This window comes from Cimex lectularius, unplaced genomic scaffold (assembly GCF_000648675.2).
Source record: "Cimex lectularius strain Harlan isolate CLEC.00 unplaced genomic scaffold, Clec_2.1 scaffold76, whole genome shotgun sequence".
NCBI lineage: Eukaryota > Metazoa > Arthropoda > Insecta > Hemiptera > Cimicidae > Cimex > Cimex lectularius.
In genome coordinates this window covers 25087-39904 of record NW_019392636.1, presented here as the reverse complement: position 1 = coordinate 39904, position 14818 = coordinate 25087, and the positions used below count along the sequence as shown (strand labels likewise).

At 33.6% G+C, this 14818-nt stretch overlaps 1 protein-coding gene and 7 non-coding genes across 12 annotated transcripts in view; all 8 read left to right on the top strand.

Moving 5' to 3' along the window:
* LOC106669791 (liprin-beta-1) overlaps positions 1–14818 on the top strand; it is a 137223-nt gene that overhangs the window by 99144 nt on the left and 23261 nt on the right. The window lies entirely within an intron of this gene.
* On the top strand, positions 2386–2458 carry Trnav-aac. The gene has a single exon. It is a non-coding gene; the product is annotated as a tRNA-Val (tRNA).
* Trnav-aac lies at positions 2920–2992 on the top strand. The gene has a single exon. It is a non-coding gene; the product is annotated as a tRNA-Val (tRNA).
* Positions 9274–9346, top strand: Trnav-aac. The gene has a single exon. It is a non-coding gene; the product is annotated as a tRNA-Val (tRNA).
* On the top strand, positions 10093–10165 carry Trnav-aac. The gene has a single exon. It is a non-coding gene; the product is annotated as a tRNA-Val (tRNA).
* On the top strand, positions 10459–10531 carry Trnav-aac. Its single transcript has one exon. It is a non-coding gene; the product is annotated as a tRNA-Val (tRNA).
* On the top strand, positions 12605–12677 carry Trnav-aac. The gene has a single exon. It is a non-coding gene; the product is annotated as a tRNA-Val (tRNA).
* Trnav-aac lies at positions 14746–14818 on the top strand. The gene has a single exon. It is a non-coding gene; the product is annotated as a tRNA-Val (tRNA).

Sequence of the window (14818 nt, the reverse complement as noted above, 5' to 3'; positions counted from 1 at the left end):
ATGATTTAAAAAAAATGATTTAATATAAATGTACGTTAATAAATTAACGAAATCTGCGGGAGCGTTGACTTAATCTAAACTTACATTACTGAATCGCAGGGTAACGCTGCGTCAAATGTATGTTTTATTAATTAAAGCTTCCTACAAAACTATCATATTTAAAAAAAGAAGTAATATTCCATAGTGNAATAATACAAATGTGTCATATCTGAAATTTCAAGTTAGCGAAAGGCTCGCACTTTGTTCTATTCCTGTTTGTGGCATGTCTTCAAATGTTCAATCCATCTTGCCGAATGTTCTCCAGTTCTGACTACTTCGTCGTTTTAGTGGCAGGACACCAATCATTCACTTATTCCGTCTGTTTTCTTTTCGACTTTTGATTGCGCATTTCCCCCCGAACTTTTTTTAAAAATTATTTAACCCTTGATTTCGACTTTGAGTATTAACCGGCTCGATCCTTAGCCGCCTTCTGCCCGGTTTTCAATACTTTTAAATTCTTCCTTGTCAATGACCAAATTTACTGTTTGAATCACGAAAGGATAACGTTATTAAAAATTTACGTTAATACTTTCATATTTAAATTATTATATTTGTACCATTGGTTTACTAATAATGTATTTTTACCGTACGCCATTTCAGAAGATCCTATTTATAAATTTGTACCATCCTTGAATATACAGTGGCTTCAAATTGTGCGACCTGCATGATTGCTAACCATTTAGCGTAGTTTTAATTTTATCTTTTTATTTTCATGTTTTATTATTATTGTAAGTAGCATTAGTATATNTGCGTGTTAGGCAGATGTGATAACCGCTACACCACGGAAACCGTTGGCTGTAGTATGTTAGTATTTCAAGACGGTCACTTCGCCTTAGTACTAAGCAGAAATAATACATACCATTACTAAGCGTACAATACGTCTTTAGAAAAAGATCATTAATTACTATTGTGTCATGTATGATGGCTAATTTTCAATATTAAAAATATTTGCGAATTTTACCACCTGCTCACATTTTCCAAAATTCATAAACGCAACCACTGATGCCATTGGTTTTACCTGGCATTTTATAGGGCAAATAGATTAAATCTTACAAGAAATATTAAGCAGTGAACGCAAGTTCGCTTTTCATCATGTCACGATAATTTTTATTTCATTGTATTAATAATAAAAAAAATGTTTTCGCCCAGGATCGAACTGGGGACCTTCTGCGTGTTAACCGCTCCACCACGAAAACGTTTGACTTTAGTATTTTAGTATTTTTAGACGGTCATACAGCCTTACTATTCGTTGAAATACTAAACATCACTAAAATAACTCTTTACAATAATTTAGGTCAATATTCGTATATATCAATATCGAGCAACTAAAATACTTACAATATTGTGCACCCTGTAAGAGAAAATGTATTATTATTGATTACCACATAAAATTCAAAATGAACTCATTTTTTAAATAAGTTTGATTCTAACAAATGGTACGACGTTTTTTATAATTCAGCCTTCATTTTTAAAAAAGATTTTGTAAGAGTTTGTAACGAATAGTGACTGAATTGAAAGAAAAAGGACGTACAGTGATACTATATTTATGCTGGAATATTTAGTATGTATGACATTTGTATACATTAAGGGACAAGTTTTATTCTATGTTAAATGCGGACAGGTACTTATGTTCTCAAATATTTTGAATATTGAAAATTAACGATAATTTTAAGGATATAAAAAAGGACTTGTTTCCGCACGGGATCGACCTGGGGACCTGCTGCATGTTATGTATTTGTGATAACCGCTACACCACGAAAATGTTTGACTAGTATTTTAGTATGTCGAGACGGTCATATAGCCTTAGTATTCGTTGAAATACCATTACAAATAACACTTTACGTCCTACCTATCAATATCGAGAAAAACTGCAGAAATACTAGAATATTGTAATACCTATAAGAGAAAATGTCTCATTTTTAACAAAATATTTCTATGAAAATTCTGTTTGATGATCGAATGTATGTGTGAATGAACACCTTCCGCACAACGTGGGAAAATTATTTCTAAAAGCAAGATACAATGTAACCTAAAATATTAAGGTTTTTAATGTTAATTGAATAAGGAATTGTAATTAAGAAGTGCTTTTTCTAGAAATTACCGGACATAATATTTATCAGATGAATATTATAACAGATTACACTGCAAACTTACAACATAATTTTACCGAATTGTAGTTTTTGAAATATCAATTGATACAAAGAAATAGTTGAACTAATTAAGCATTGACTACCGGAGATATCGCGGCCTCGCACTTCTGCGCGCGCTTTAGACTGTTGTCCGTACGGCCATTTTGACCTATTTTCTTAGCGCAAATCTTAAGACGAGGGATTTAAAGGATAACAGGTTTCCGTGGTGTAGCGGTTATCACATCTGCCTAACACGCAGAAGGTCCCCAGTTCGATCCTGGGCGGAAACAAGATTTTTTTTAAACAAAAAATATATTGGAGCTATTATTATAGCTCCAATATATTTGTATGTGTGACTGTGGTTACACGATAATCTATTACTTATTCGAACAGAGCCGGAAGCGGAACTGTGGACGTTCGATCCTGGCCGGAAACAAGAAATTTTCAATATTCAAAATACTTGAGAACCTAGCCACCTGTTCACATTTAACATAGAATAAAACTTGTTCATTAATTATGTAAATGTAATACATAATAAATATACTAGCATAAATATAGTACCATTTTACGCACTTTTCTTTCGATACAGTCAATTTTCATTACAAATTATCGTTTTTAAGCACTGTCCGTATACGAATAATAATCGACTTTTTCTGAAGACGTATTGTACGCTTAGTAATGGTATGTATTATTTCTTCTTAGTACTAAGGCGAAGTGACCGTCTTGAAATACTAAAATGCTACAGCCAACGGTTTCCGTGGTGTAGCGGTTATCACATCTGCCTAACACGCAGAAGGTCCCCAGTTCGATCCTGGGCGGAAACAAATCTTTTTTNATATATTTGTATGTGTGACTGTGGTTACACGATAATCTATTACTTATTCGATCAGGGCCGGAAGCGGAACTGTGGTCGTTCGATCCTGGCCGGCAACAAGAAATTTTCTTTTAAGATAAATAGACTAGGTGTAGGTATTCTATAAAAATAATTACCTTCATTTATTAATTAATATAACATGACTGAAATCATTCTGAACGTGCCTTTTCTCGACTAACCATTAATATCTATTTCATTGCTTAATTTTTTTTTATGAGTTAATCTATTTGCCGTTATATACAAAATGGCTCCATTAGAGATAAAAACGAAGACAATAGTGGTTACGTTTATGAATCTATGGCAAATGTGAGCAAGTGGTTCGCAACTATTTTTAATATTGAAAATTAACGATATCTGATAGAACATTCACTGTCCATGTACGAATATTGATCAACTTTTCCTAAAGAAAAAGGGCGTAAAGTGCTATTTAGTATTTCAACCACTGCTAAGGTGAAATGACCGCCTCGAAATACTAAAATATTAAATGCAGTGTGGAGGTGATCACATCTGCCTAGCATTCAGAAGATCCACAGTTCGATTAAATAATAATTATCATGATGTATTAATTACGTTTTTCTGTACACATTGTATTGATATACATCCATACATAGTTCAAATCGTAAGCATGTAACAATTTAATCAGAGAGTACAAGCGACACTAGACAGACCCAAAGACGTTTATTAAATTTTGTTTAATTCAATTATATTTTGTAGTCTATTGTCCAAATTACTTCTTTCAATTAATTAATCTTTATGTAAGGTATTGGTTGAAATGAAAAAGTCAGTGTCACGACCGGGATTCGAACTCACGACCTTCGGCTAAATACGCCGCTGCTCAACCACTTGAGCTATCGTGACTTCGATCCACTCGGACACCAACTCCATATGTCGCCGAGAATCGAATCCTGACTACACGACATTTGAAAAATGGCAAAAAGAGGGAAAATTCGAAAGGTTGTAAGTTGAGATGGGGATTTGGTGTCCGAGTGGATCGAAGTCACGATAGCTCAAGTGGTTGCTCAATTCTGCTCGTGACACTAACTTTTTCACTTCTACCAAAACCTTACATAAAAAGATTAAGTAATTTTGTTTAATATTATATGACCATAAAACTATAGTTGTATCACTTTGTATTTTAATTCTCTGAAGGCAGTGTTTGATTATTACTTATCCGAGTGGAACAATGTTTTTGTTAACATTATGAATTTCATATAGATTAACGACGGTTAATTTCGGAGTGAAGGAAAGAGAAAATATTCGTGTCGTGATGGCTGAAAAATATCAGCGATGTCGGCTCGTTATAATCAAACATCGATAATTCCACAGTTTTGCATGCTGTTGCATTACGAACAAGAGTTTTGAAGTGTAATCACGCAGGTTACGTGACTGTATTACACAAAAACAATTTTAAACAATAATTTGTTAAAAATATAATTTTACTCTGCATAGGTGCATATAGTACATGAAATTTACATTATTCATCAAACTATCCTTATGCAGGAAGATAATAAAATGGCCAATAAATTTATATTTTTCTTGATATATTGAATTAATTTGTAATCTATCAAAGGGAAGAAAGTAATAAGTAAACTTTATGTGACTCTTATCTCATATATAAGCTAGTTCTGTTCTGTATATTCGACTGTAATTCGACTAGGTGATCATGTTCCCAAATAGATTTTTGAATGTCCATCCTTTCAATCTGTTTGTCAAAACCAGGCCCGGTTCAACGATTGACATTCAATTTTAAATTAATCCCCGGATTGAGTGGACACCCCGGCGCCTCGGCGGATGCGAAGTCCACGAAAAGCCCATAAATCTAATTGAAGTACTTTCCAACAACAGCAAATCGTTCAGAGAACCGAAAGGCCGTTTTGCAGAAGATGGATCGCGTTTTTTCACCACGGACGAAGCCTTTTTCCGCCGGGCCTCTGGTGATTGACCGTCTCGTTCAAACGGGACCCAAGGGGTGGACCAGATATTTACGTCCGCTCATCTCTTAATTAAACGCCTTTTTTTTATTCTTGTCCTCTGTAACTCGTAAAGGTTTTAATTTTCGACTTAAGCAGTTTACACAAAGGATTAACCGAATGGAACAATTTTCCTTAAGAAGCGTCACGAAGTAACTAAACTGTAGCAGTACCTTATAGTTGTAATTTGTATAATTTCACTTGTTTCTTTTTGATTCATCGTTCTTCTAAGTCAGTTTCGAAATTTTAAGCAGATCTGGACATCCAATACGCCTCCTATGTCTTGGCTAAGGTGTCAAGCTAGGTGACAAGGCGAGTCGCTTGGTGAGTCACCTAATAAACGAGCGGGTCTGTTTTTTTACTTGGTGGGTAGTGATGTGTGATAGTTTCATAATGAACGAGGTTATTTTTCCCGCAGTTTTTGAAAGACCTGCTCTATTGAATCTAAATGAGGATTCCACGACTACTCATTTGTCCATACAGCACTTCGAATTCACTTTCAACATTCTTCGCCGATTGATGTCATGTACCCAATCCTTGATTTATACCCTAATAAATCATATTGCAATTTAGTATTTTCGGAAAGAAATAGTTTTCTAGTTAATTTAGAGAGAGACATTGCGGGCACTTCCTTACACAAAGGACAAAGCACTACTAATCCTGGTGTGGCCACTTTAACCAGCCACCAAGCTAAGCACCTAGCTTATCACCTCCGGTGTGGCCTTAGCCTATAGTTATTACAGTCTGCCTACTACAGATGTGTATGATATAACCAGCTTCTATTTGAACTATCAGACAACAATAAAGTCGACTGAAAAGGAAAAGGCTGCAATACTTCCTCAATTTTTTTTATTGACAGCGGGTTTTTTTTATAATCACTTTTCTCCGCTAAACGCAGTAACAGGCTAAACAATACCAAATGATGACATTGTTAAGGTTGTAGAAGGTTATAAAGTCCAGTGTCTTTCGCACTTCTAACGCAAATGTAAAAAGAGTCAGGTTGCAATCAGTACATATGTAAATATTTAGTCAAATATACTAGTTTTTCTTCTTCTTCAATTTGCTTTAGGTAAACTAAACTAGTAAACTAAACGTAAACTAAACTAGTAAAACTAAAAGTAAACTAGTAAATTTAGGTAGGAAAATCTCACTGTAACATAACATGAGTTTCTACATAAACTACCCTATATGCACATATAATGTCATACACCTTTTCAGCTTAATTGTACTAATTAGATACAATAAAGCTTTTATACGGCGTTCAAGGGATATCTTGGCTATGTCCTTTCAGCATTTCTGGAGTGCTTAGAAGATTTCTTTACGAGAAAAGGGTTGAATTTATATGGGGACATAAAATAAGTCCGTGCCGTTTTTTATAATAAATCCAAGAAATTTTCAGGGCTTGTAAACAGATTGAGAAAACAGTTCATCAACTATTTTGTTCCTCTACCTTTTACCATCTTCCGTGTAATTTTGTAATTCCATCCTCCCAAAATTTCTCAGGTTTATGAACCTTGAATTCCTCGATTTGTTTTTTTTTTTGCAATCGTTGAGTGAAGTAGAGTTTTTGCCATTAATAGTTTTTTTTAGAGCCTTGAATAAGTAAAAATCTGAAAGTGCGATGTCAGGCGAATACACGTGGGGGTGAACGTTATCCTGGTTCAATCGCCTTGCGATTAGCCGATGTCGGTCGTTTTTGGTCAATTGTTGACTTAAATTGACCAGTTGTGTTCCGTGTACACTAGAATTAATGGTTCGATTGTGCGAAGCTTGAATCAACAAGAAGAATAAAGCTCCCCTTTCCAATCCACGTATTCGTTCTTGGCATGTAATCAGGCTTTTAGAGTTGTTCAGTGGGTCGCTGCGTTTTTCTAAGGAGTTTTCTTTCTCTATATTGTTAAACAAGGACCACTTTTCATTCCAGTTACCAATGTTTTTAAAAATGGTTCGTTGAAATTGCGTTTTAGCAGGGGAAAGCGATCCAGTAAATTCTTCTCAGTCAACATTGATGGAACGCATAAATCCCTCCGACAAATATATCGAGACGCTCTTAGATGCTTTGGAACGATTATATGTTGAATGTGTAATGTGTTCTAGAATGGGTGATTTGTGAGAAAAGTTTGAATTTGGGCATCATAATCGGTTGAAGTATGACCAAAGCGCTTTGTGCCTTCCAAATCAAATTTTTCGCTTCTAAACCACTTAAAATCGGTGCCTTCTCCTAAATTGTTTCAAACCACAAGATCGAATTACTGAATACAAACTGCGGTCTTATTTTACAATCCAATACAAAATAATGCGGAGGATACAACCTATATGTGGACTACTAACAGGACAGGTCATGATGCTAAGGACTGGAATGAATGTTGGCAGTATTCCAGTGCTCAAGACCGTGCACAAGTTAAGTTTGTATGTACCTCAATAATACTTTCTTTCCCTAGTAGTACATATATAAGTAGTATTACTCGTCCGATTAGTTTTTATCTTTTGGATCTAGCATGTGGATTCCTGTGGATGGTTAAGTTTGATGTCGCGATATTGTGGTAGCAAATTCGCGTGCGTACTGAAAAAATTGTTTTTAAAAGTAACAGCGAAAACCTGGACGTTTTCTGATTGATTCTTATGCGATTTTGTACCAGAATTTGATCTCTTCCAGATGTTAAATACACGTTTGAAAGTTGGTTAATGAGTGTTGAGGAAAACCGTCTCATCGGTGTATGTTGACATCTTGTCCTTTTAACAAGCAAAAGCTCCAAATATAGTACAATTAAAACACAAGACAGGCGTGTTATTTACTCACTTATCCAATAAAATACCTACTGTAGTAGGAACGGCCTCTAGAAAAAAATAAATTCAAACCGATTTCCGCGAACATGTACGTTTCCAAAGAATTACAGATGCTCACACGGCGGTCTATTTATAACGGTAGCCTGAAAATCTGGCAGAAATAAAGTCCTGTTCAAAGATTAATCGCAAAGGAAGGCACTTCCCAATTAATGTTGTTTATAAGGCTGTCGAAAAAAACACAAGTCGGAAAAAAAATTGTCCATTAAAAAGATGGACGTTAAGTTACATACTTGGAAAAAGCCAAGAAAAAATGTATCGAACAAACGACGAGTCCTCCAGCTTTTGCATTAAATTAAAAACTATGCTAGTTTTGATTAGGCGAAATCATTAAGCCATCTAATAAGTAAATTATTTGTAGAGTTGGTTTAATAATAAAACACCCAGAGTCAACCATTACAATGAAAATCTTTATTTTCTCTCTCTTCACTACAACTATCCACATGGTTTTTTTCTTTAACAGCTCTTTAGTCGGGTGTGATCTTTACTATTATTAATTAAGCCATTAGTTAGTCAAGTTCATGTATAACAAAAATTATATCAAACAACACGAATGATCAGAGGACATAGTTGTAAATCAAAATAAGCTGAATTTTACGAAAAAAAGAAGATACACCATAGCAAAACAAGTAAGTCATATAACAAATTTTAACACTTCACGATTGCTATAGAATAACATAATAAATTCATTGATCAATATAGGATAATAAAAATACCTTTCAAATAATTAATTAAAAATCGAGATTATATTTTGGTAAACCCAATAGGAGTGAAGCAGCGTGTCATTGTTTCCGATGATGCTGCTTCGAAGCACAAACAATAGAATGTCCCTAGTAGCTGAAAAAATATTTGAAGTAATTTACACGATTTTTAAAAAAATATGGTTTTCATCCATTTGCCCTTTGTTGCGCATGTATTTCAAGAATTTTTTAAAATTATGTATTATATTATATCAGAGGATTTTTTTTCGTTAGGATAATAGAATAATATGCAGGATTGGATTAAAGAAGATTAATTGTATAAAAAGTTACAAAAACCAACAGACCCTTCCAGGAAAGTAGGCAAAAATATTGTTTTGGAAAGTCCAAACGACAATTCGGTCTTAAGTACCTTTCAATGCACTTAAATACGAATTTTTATAGAAACGGTTCCACTGATCTACAAGGAATTTTGCAGAGGTACTTAAATGTACTGAGTGATGTGATGAGTACTTAAAACGAACTGTTTTTATAGATTTAATCTTTAATTCGATCTTACATCTTATGGTATAATATATTATATTAAAAACAATATCGAATAATGTATAATAAATTATCATGAAATACATGATAACCTTGGCACAAGCCCATATTGAAATTACATGTTTATTACTAAGGCGAAGTGACCGTCTTGAAATACTAACATACTACAGCCAACGGTTTCCGTGGTGTAGCGGTTATCACATCTGCCTAACACGCAGAAGGTCCCCAGTTCGATCCTGGGCGGAAACAAATCTTTTTTTTATATCGTACAATTTAAATATAACATTTTAGCAATGTGCTTTTCTTGCTTATACTGTTTCCTTCCTTATTCAATTAGAATTAAATTTAAAAAAATAACACATTTTCTCTTACAAGATATGCAACATCCTCAGAACTTTTGTGGTTTTTCTTGATATTGGTATATCCGAACTTTGACCAAAATAGGGCGTAAAGTGTTATTTTAGTGATGTTTGGTATTTCAACGAATACTAAGGGTCTATGACCGCCCTAAAATATTAAAGTCAAACATTTTCGTGGCATAGCGGTTATCACATCTTTCTGACATAAAAACTATTTTAAACTATTTTTTATTATGAATACAATGAAAGGATAATTATCGTGATATATTAATTACTTTTTTAACACACTTATCAACGTGACATCATGAAAAGCGTACTTGCCTTCACTGATTACTTTTCTTGTAAGATTTAATCTATTTGCCCTATTAAGCAAAATGCGTAAATAAGAGGTAAAAACAATAGCATTAGTGGTTACGTTTATGGATTTTTGGGAAATGTGAGCAGGTGGTAAAATTCGCAAGTATTTTTAATATTGAAAATTAGCCATCATACATGACACAATAGTAATTGTCCGTGGACGAATAATGATCGACTTTTTCTAAAGACGTATTGTACGCTTACTAATGGTATGTAATATTTCTGCTTAGTACTAAGGCGAAGTGACCGTCTTGAAATACTAACATACTACAACCAACGGTTTCCGTGGTGTAGCGGTTATCACATCTGCCTAACATGCAGAAGGTCCCCAGTTCGATCCTGGGCGGAAACAAGTATTTTGTTATATCCTACATTTTGAATATAACATTTTAACAATGTTGTTCGACTTTTCCCTACTGGTACTGTTACATTACCTATTCAATTACATTATAGATAAAAACAGTTTCAATTTCTGCCGTTTCTCTTATGTAAACAAGTCTTTGTAATAATCGTAGACTGTCGAAATAGATGTAAATTTTGATAGTTAATAGTTGATTGATAGTTGATAGTTAATGGTATGCATTATTTCTGCTTAGTACTAAGGCGAAGTGACCGTCTTAAAATACTAACACGTTACAGCCAACGGTTTCCGTGGTGTAGCGGTTATCACATCTGCCTAACACGCAGAAGGTCCCCAGTTCGATCCTGGGCGGAAACAAGTATTTTTTTTATAACTTACATTTTGAATATAACATTTTTGCAATGTTGTTCGACTTTTCCCTGCTGGTACTGTTACATTACCTATTCAATTATATCAGAGATAACAATATCAATTTCTGCTGTTTCTCTTAAGTAAAGAAGTCTTTATAATAATCCTAAACTGTCGAAAAAGATATAGATGTTGATAGTTAATAATAATAAAACATGAAAATAAAAAGATAATATTAAAACTACGCTAAATGGTTAGCAATCATGCAGGTCGCACAATTTGAAGCCACTGTATATTCAAGGATGGTACAAATTGATAAATAGGATCTTCTGAAATGGCGTACGGTAAAAATACATTATTAGTAAACCAATGAAATAACACAATTTTTAATAACGTAATAATTTAAACATACATTTAAGACAGAGTTTAAAGGTGAACCAAAATGCGAAGCCAACGATTTCACAGTAGTAAAGTTGCTTAATTTGTTCCACTTATTCCTTTTCTCTATTGATAATTTTGCATGCAGGTAAATCTTGTTCCCGATTCTTCTTTTCTTGCAAATTAGTATGAGCAATATAATTCAATTAGTATTAAAAACTTGAATTGTTCAAGTTACAAATTGTATGTTTTTTTACAATTGATTTTCCTAGGCTATACAGAAAAAAACTATGTACACGAATTTAATAAATGTGTGGTGTTTAGTGACCGTTAATTAATGATTATTTAGAAATCTTGAGATGCGGTTTGGTGTGATGCAGATTTAGACAAACATTTTCTTTATCGTGCCAACGTTTTGATCTTTATTGACATCATCTTCAGCGCTCAAAGTGTGTGTTTTCTGTGTAGATGTGTCATTGCTGAGGGGCACTCTCAACACGACACACAGCAATGACACATCTACACAGAAAACCCACTTTGAGCGGTGAAGATGATGTCAATAAAGATCGAAACGTTGGCACGATAAAGAAAATGTTTTTCTAAAATCTACGTCACACCAGACCGCATCTTACGATCTGCAAATAATCATTATTCAATAAACCTAATAAAAACACATTTTTTTGTTCAATTAATATGTATTATTGAACAAAAAATTGTGATTCGTAATAAGCCTAGGTTTTTTAAATAATATGCATTACGATTCTATACTCATAATTGTTTATTTATTGTGTAATACTGGCGACAATGAAATATTTAATTAGATGTAATAATGTGGTTCCGTTTTAAAAGTGACACTCCTCAAGAACACTTTCTCTTGCATAACCCGTTGATGACAGAATATCCCACAGTGGCAATACAAGACAACTTATTAGAACTTTCGGTCGTTCGATTGTAATTGTTAAATTTCCATCCAGTTCGAATCATCCTTTGAAGGAAAATTATGCAATAAAAGACTACACACCAATGAGTTGTGTCTTTATATAAGTAAAACTGTTCAAAGTTTTCGATTTAGGCAGAAAAAACTATGAATATTAGGAAAATATTGAAAACCTAATATCAGAGACGAAGTCATAAAACATTTAACATACTGATCAGTTGATTCAATATTATTAATATTTATCCTGTATTATTTTAATTACAAAATTTCCGAAAATATTAGGTTCTATTAAAATTTTCGTGCAGTTTTTACCAAAGCACGCGTATACTTATATTACTTAAATCTTTTAACTAAGTAATTATATACTTTTGCTTGTGTATTTACAAGCTTTATCTAAAACAGAATTCAGAAATTTTTAAGTAAGTATTTCCTGTCGTACAGGAGTGCTTCACGTAGTTTTTTCGAAAGATTTGGCTAATTTAAATCGTTATACCAACTTGCAAGAAGTGAACCATTAGAAAAAGATTTAATCCATAACTTGTTTTCAAATTATGCTGATCGTCTATACTTATGTAGGTAAATTTATTTACTTGTGTAGAATTTTTGGAATATCAATGGAGATAAAGGATAAGTTGAGTAGATTAAGTAAACTGACTACTGTAGAAATCGTTGCCTTCGGACTTCGCGGTTTAGACGCATGCACGTGTGGTCAATTTGACCTATTTTCTTAGGATAAATCTCAAGAGGAGGGATTTAAAGGATAACTGGTTTCCGTGGTGTAGCGGTTATCACATCTGCCTAACACGCAGAAGGTCCCCAGTTCGATCCTGGGCGGAAACAATTTTTTTCAAAAATATTTTGAAATGTATTTCGGATCTATAATAATCATTATCGTAATAATAATTACGATGATGTATTCATTTTAATAGGTTAGTGTTTAATTTCTTATACGATCAAGGCCGGAAACGAACTTTTATCCACAAAAGTTTCAACTTTTAAAAATATTTTAATACTTAACAGAACCTTAGGATCAAATTTATTTATTTTTTTTATTGTTATTATTTTATTTATTTATTTATTTTACGAGGGTTCTATCAACCCTTGGGGTGCCGGTGTTGTTGAAAAAAAGTCTATTTGTAAGTATGTGGAGTTCGAACGCAGGGCCGCTGGATTCGAACCCGGGACCTTTACCTTACAGTGATGAGCGCCGTGTCAACGCCTAAACCGTTGCGGCCACCGACGCCCAAATTAATCTAGTAAAATGCATGTGCATCCAGAAACAAATAATAATGGAATTTACGTTAAAATATCCAACAAAACACGCGTGTTTTTTCCCCTGGATTTAGAAATCCATCTGTTCATAATAAATAATAATATGTGGTGATTAGTGACCGTTAATCGATAATTATTCAGAAATCATGAGATGCGGTCTGGTGTGATGTAGGTTTCAGAAAAACATTTTCTTTATCGTGCCAACGTTTCGATCTTTATTGAGATCATCTTCAGATCGTAGAAAATAGAAATACTTTCATTGAATATAAAAAAATATATTTTGCATTGTATAAATTCACTTTTCCACATCCTAAATGTATTTGTTAAATGTAAACAATGTTTGTAAATCCCAGGCCCTGAAGATGATCTCAATAAAGATCGAAACGTTGGCACGATAAAGAAAATGTTTTTCTGAAACCTACAACACACCAGACCGCATCTCACGATTTCTGAATAATTATAAATAATAATCTATTGTACAAGTCATTCAAAAACCAATTGGGACAGAGAGGACAAGCGATACTAGGCGGGGCCAAACACGTTTTTCGTTTAAGATCCAACATTCTACACATAACCCAAAAATATACACATTTCATCGTTCGCTGGTTGTTTTTGCCATTCTCTGTCAAAAGAGCTCTTGAACAAGTTGAAATCTTCTTCAGACTTCAGTAAATTCAATGCTCATTGTCTTTCTTTGTGCATAAAACCATTGCAACAGATCGATGAAGCTGACTAATTCGATTATCATGAAAGACAAATACTGCCGCTTCAAAAGAATTGACTTTTATAAGGTTAAAAAAAGAATGATGATAGTTTTTACAGAAATTTTCATCTTAAAGACATACAGTAAAAGGTGTTGTGAAAGAAAATTGTATTTTTCATGCCAAGCTTTGTGTGATTGCTACATCTTCAGGCCTGTAAAACTTTAATTCGTCCTAGAACGCCCTATGCTTAGTGCAGATACGTATGTACCTGTGTTGCTGGCCATTCTTTCCATAATTATTAGATCATCTCCACTGTACAATTTAACCAAACAATGAAGAAACACTTTTTGTCTTTGTCATAATTTTAGTACACATTTTCATTAGTAAAATAAGTATCTCATAGGAAAAATATAAATATGTGTCATAATTTCTTTGTAATATCTTTGGGTATGTTATTCACTGTAACGTGGTCGACATGCAGTCAATTTTTTAAAATAATTTTAATGCTGATTTCCTGTAAAAATGTATGTACGTGTTTAAAATGATGGAATATTGACATGTGTGAATGAACATCTTTCTAATCTGGGAAAATTATTTCTAAAACCCAGATACAAGCTAACCTAAAATATTAAGGATTTTAATGTCAATTGAAAAAGGAATTGTAATTAAGTAGTGTTTTTTCTTGAAATTACCGGACATAGCAGTTACCAGATGTATGGTATAACTGATTACACTGCAAACTTACAACATAGTTTTACTAAATTGTAATTTCTGAAATATCAATTCATACAAGGAAATAGTTAAACTAATTAAGCATCGACTACCGGAGAAATCGCGGCCTAGGACTTCTTCTCGCGCGTTAGACTGTTGTCCGTCAATTTGACCTATTTTCTTATGATAAATCTCAAGAGGAGGGGTTTTAAGGATAACAGGTTTCCGTGGTGTAGCGGTTATCACATCTGCCTAACACGCAGAAGGTCCCCAGTTCGATCCTGGGCGGAAACA